Source organism: Pelodiscus sinensis, chromosome 32 (assembly GCF_049634645.1).
Source record: "Pelodiscus sinensis isolate JC-2024 chromosome 32, ASM4963464v1, whole genome shotgun sequence".
NCBI lineage: Eukaryota > Metazoa > Chordata > Testudines > Trionychidae > Pelodiscus > Pelodiscus sinensis.
The window spans coordinates 11,414,536-11,419,985 of NC_134742.1; positions in this window are offsets into that span (position 1 = coordinate 11,414,536).

The window sequence follows — 5,450 nt, forward strand, 5'->3', positions numbered from 1 at the left end:
TGACACTCTGTTGTCAGCTATCACGATTCACTACATGGCAGTGAATGACGGCTAAGCGGTCATCAGTAGGTTTCAGAGTCAACAATCCCTGCTGTGAACAAATAGTGGGGGAGTGCTGCTTATTGCAAGCTCCTAAAGTCCCAGGGGCAACCACATTGTCAGCAATTGGTTTCTGACTTCCCGCCTGGCAACTTGGCTCTTCAAGCATCATGCAGCTGTCATGCTTGGGCCACAAGCGATCGCCTGCACCATTAGTAGGCTTAAGAGTTAACATGCTTCTGAGATGCTGGGAAGCAGAACCTAAACCTGGCAGCTGTGAAAGGAGTGACCAGGGGATAAGCAGGTGCACTATTTCACCAGGAGGGGTCAGCACACTCTGCCAGCCCTTCTACCCGGGTCTCCATGCTGCTGGGGGAGAAACATACAGAATGCTGCTGCCTGGGGGTAGAGAGTTAAACTGTACTCAGCAATTAGAGTAACTGATGCAGGAGGGGAATACTTATCAACCTGCCCCGCCCCAGTAATGGCTGCACTGAGCCCCCTTTTTAAAAGCAAACTTTAAAAAAAACACTGAATCTACTTGCCCCATTTCAGCGAGTAGATTTCAGCCGGTCGCTCTGAGCATCCCATTCACCGGCGCTTCGTGTGTGCCCAGTGCAGGGCTGGCGAGTGGCTTTCGAAGGGGTTTGTCAAGCCCTGGATATATCCATCCTGTGGCCTCATTGATGCCTAGTCCTCTGCCACTTGAGTTACAGGAGTAACTGATTGCAGTAGTAGTAGGTTGTCATCTGCACTGGGGGTGGGTTTCTCAGCTGTTTGCTGGTAGAATAGTGAGCCTCAGGATTTCCTCTTCATTCCAGGCCTGGAAGGGAGCCTTTTACTGGCACAGACTCCTTTGCCTTGTCTCCTCCCTCCCAACCCTTCAGTGTAACACCATTGGCCGCTGTTCCTGTCTCTTCTCCCTCCCCCCACTTCCTATGCCTGTTGCCTGCCACTCCCATTCTCCCTGGCCAATGTGCTCTCTCACTTCCTGTTATCTGCCAGACCCAGCGGCCTGGCCCTCCTCTCCCTTGTCAAGTGTCTCCAGCTGCACATGGCTCTCATGTCCACTCTGCATGGGAGTCAGGTTCCTGCTCCCTGGGCTTAGCCCTGCTGCGGTTGCAGGGAAACCTTGCTTAGCCCTCGGGCGGGAACATGCGCACTCAATCTTTGGAGAAGATAGCTGCTAAAAACGAATGTGCCTCCAGCAGGGGCGGCCTGTCCATATAGGCCAGCTAGGCGGTCGCCTAGGGTGCCAAGTTAAATAGGGCACCAAATTCAAGCACTAGCGTTGAGGGGTTTGGAGGTGGGGGTGCTGATTGCATGGTTTGCCTAGGGTGCCAGTTGGTGGCAGCTAGTCTAGGGCACTTCCTGGCCTCCAGTGAGCATGTGCAAACCACTTCCCTGCCAAAGATTTAATGTGCCCAAGTGTAGGCCCAGTTTCCCACAGGGTGGCTAAAAGCACATCCTCCTGGATCCACAAGGCTACACCCTTGCCCAATTTTAAATCCCTGCTCCGAACCATGGGAGAAACCTGAGCTTCTCACAGAAAGGGTCACTGGACTGTTTTAGCCTGAGTTCAATCAGGTATTTTCCCCATCTCTCGTTCTCAAAAACAGCTGCAATTTACCCCAATATTCAACCTGAGACAGACACCCAGGCTGTGTCTACACTGGTCACCGATTCTGGAAAATCAGCCACTTTTCTGGAATAATTTGCCAGCTGTCTACACTGGCTGCTTGATTTTCCAGAAAAGCACTGACGATCTAATGTAAAATCATCAGTGCTTTTCCGGAAATACTATGCTGCTCCCGTTTGGGCAAAAGTCTTTTTCTGGAAAACTGTTCCAGAAAAGGACCAGTGTAGACAGCACAGTCGTGTTTTCCACAAAAAAGCTCCAATCGCGAAAATGACGATCAGGGCTTTCTTGCGGAAAGCCACAGCTAGATTGGCCATGGATGCTTTTCCTCAAAAAGTGCTTTTGCGGAAAAGCATCCTGCCAATCTAGATGCGCTTTTCCGAAAATGCTTTTAATGGAAAATTTTTCTGTTAAAAGCATTTCTGGAAAATCATGCCAGTGTAGACGTAGCCGAACTGTTTTGCGTAAGAGTTCTTGCGCAAGAGCGTGTCCACACTGGTGGGACACTTTTGCACAAAGACCTCCCCGCCCCGAACCACTTCGGACTGGGAAAAAGGGCATCAGGACCTTGCGGAGGCTCGAATCGCGCTGAGACACGTGCTTGAAGGGATCTCCCTGGACAACCATTTCTCTGCTGCTGCGTGCTTTGGGGCCTTTGGTAGGGACTGAAAGCTGGAGCTGTGCCTGGCGTGGTTGCCCTGAGCCTCTTTGGACACCACAGCTTGTGTCCTAGTGCAGCGGCGGCTAACCCACCGCTCGCGAGACACATGTGGCTCGTGAAAAAAAAAATTGCAGCGCCTGACGGAACCGGGACGGAACCCAGAACCGCTCAGGTCAGCTGCTCTCACGGCTGAGTCACTGTGAGCCACAGGCATGCTCACAGCCCCCAGCACACTCACAGCGTCCCACCCTGCACATGTTAGCAGCCAGCCACTGAGTGCAGGCAGGGGTGAGGGCTTCGGGTGCTGCGGTAGTGGCTCCCAGACTTGGGCCTAAGGTTGTGGGGGGAGGGGAATTGGGTTAGAGCCGGGGGGGGGGGGGGGGGGGAGAGAGAGAGAAGAGATCCTGGCTTTGGTGAAGGGGAGGGGGATCGGGTGTGAGGGGGGTGGTGCACAGGGTGTCCCGGCCAGCAGATGCTCAAAGCTGGCTGCTCAGCACCTGTAGGAAGATACACGTAGCAGAAGTAGTGGCTCTGGCCCCAGGCATAAGGTTCGGGGAGAGGGTGATTGGTTTAGAGTGGGGGGTGGGGGACCTGGCTCTGGGGGAGGGGAGGGGATTGGGGTGGGGGAGTAGGAGTCCTGGGACTGCATGCCAGTTCCAACTTCTCAGGAAGCACGTGGGTGTTGTGGGGAGCAGAGGAAGAGCACGCGCCTCCTGAGAAGTTGGAGCTGGTACGCAGTCCCGGGACGCCTACACACACACACCCTACGCAGGCAGGCAGCAATGGGAAGGAAGTCTCTGGCCAAGCAACAGACCCGGTGTGTCAGGAAGCGCGTCAGCTGTTTCTGGGAGGGGAAGAGCAGCCTGCATGCTTCCTGTAACCCTTGGGGGAGAGTGCAAATGAAGACCCCTTGTGTGTGTCCTAGCCCCTTGGTGTGCTGTGCCTGTCTGCATAGTACTGTGCCCACTCACTCCCCGCAGTAGAGCACATGGCTTCTCCTCTTCTCACTGTCTGCAAGCCTACACGGTCTGGCTATGTCTACATTCACGACTTCTTGTCCAAGGATGACCGTACTCGTGCAAGAATCCGCAGAGCATCCACACTACCCGCCCGCTCTTGCACAAGGAAATGTACAGTCCGGTGTGGTAAGAGAGGGCTTCTTGTGCAAGAACTACACTCTTCTAACAGGTGTAAGCCCTCTTGCGCAGGAGCTCTTGCGCAAGAGGGCAGTGTGGACGCTCAGCAGGGATTTCTTGCACAAGAAAGCCCTGTGGCTAAAATGGCCATCAGAGCTTTCTTGTGCAAGAGTGTGTCCACATGGCCATGGGTGCTCTTGCGCAAAAGCACAGCTCGCACATGGCAGTGTGGACGTGTTCTTGTGCAAAACTCCTTGCACAAGAATCCTTGTGCAAGATGTTCTTGCACAAGAAGCTGCCAGTGTAGACATTGCCTCATGTTTGCGTGCACATCCTCGTTGCACGGGAGCAAGTGTGGCTGACGAGTTCTGGGTTCTTGGACCATCATTAATTTCCTTGGAGACGTAGCCAGGGCTACTGGGGAGTGCACTGTTCCTGCAGCAAGACACAGTGGGCCAGAGGCCTGGCTGCCTGCTCTCCCAGTCTTTGGGCAAGTAACCCAGGGAAGTGTGTGACTGCAATGGGGGGGGATTCCTGCAGGGGCAGCAGAAGGGTTGGGAGCAGACTGGAGGCCATGATCACAAGGCTGGCTCGCTGCGCTTTCCCTAGGAGCAGCTGCTGCGTCAGGGGCAGGCATGGCTGCAGGCTGTCGGCGTGCAGCACCGTTCAGGATGCATGGAGTGTGGCCTGCGCCCTTGGCTGCTTCCAGCTCACATCTCCCCTTGTATAAATATGGGTCAGTCCTAGAACCAATCCTATTGAATTTATTCATAAATGATCTGGAGAAGCAGTAAACAGGCAGGGGGCAAAGTTGGCAGACGATACTCAACTGGTCAAGGTAGCGAAGACCAAAGCAGACTGAAGAACTTCCAAAAGATCTCACAAAACTAAGCGATTGAGCAACAAGATGGCAAATGAAATCTAGTGTGGATAAGCGTAAAGTACCGCACCTTGGAAAAAATAACCCCAACCATACATGTAATATGATGGGGGCTAATTTAGCTACAACTAATCAGGGAAGAGATTAGTTCTTGCGCAAGGAACTTGCAGCAGGGACGTAGCCCCAGGGTGAAAGGTTTAAGTCCAGATGGAGGAGGTTTAGCAAAGTTGTAAGCAACTGAACTCAAGGGCTTTTCAAGGGAAGAGATGGGCAATGTGACCGGTTCTGCTTGCATTGGATTCTGGGTCGATATCCCAGGTGAGGTGAGGACAGTTGGTGTCTCAGGGTGAGAGACAGTAAAAAAAATAAAACGATGGAAAGGAAACAAACCAAGGCCCCAGATGCCAAGAGCAATCAAGTCAGTCCGTTGTCATAGAGAAGGTCCCAGGAATCCCAGCGAGGCAGGTATCCGCTCAGGGTGGGGATTGAGAGATTCTGGCCAATGGGTACTAGGGCCAAATTGCCAGCCTCCTGCTGAGTGTCAGCTCATGCGAAACTCTAGGAACAAGAAAACCCCTTCCGCTGCGGTTGGCTCGTTATTTCAGGGGCAGACAGAACCCATAGCAGGGCACCCGTTTCTGTACGGAGGCCGTGCTCACAGGCTCCAGATGCAAAGCTCCCACCTGCTGCAGCAGTAGGGTTGCCAATTTGGTGATATTGGAAAACCGGACACTCCAGCAGGCATGCTGGAATCATCTCTGCGCCCTATTCCTCCCCGGTTCCACCCTCCATCCACTGCTTTTCCCTTCCCTCCCTGGATCAGGAAGAACTCGCTTCGGGAGCCAGGGCGGGTGCTGCAGCTGCTGGAGACAGGTAGCAGGCGAGGCCGGCACGAGGGATGACCTGGTGCCTTCCTGCTGGCAGCGTTTGAACATCGGCCGTCCAGCCACCGGACATGGCTGGGTCCCCTTTCTGACAAAGTCTGTTTGAAAACCAGGCACGTGGTCACCCCGCCTGCCAGGCAAAGTACAGATGCGTGGGGATGGCCCCTTTCCCCCACAACCAGCACAGACAACAGGGTTAAATTAGATGATC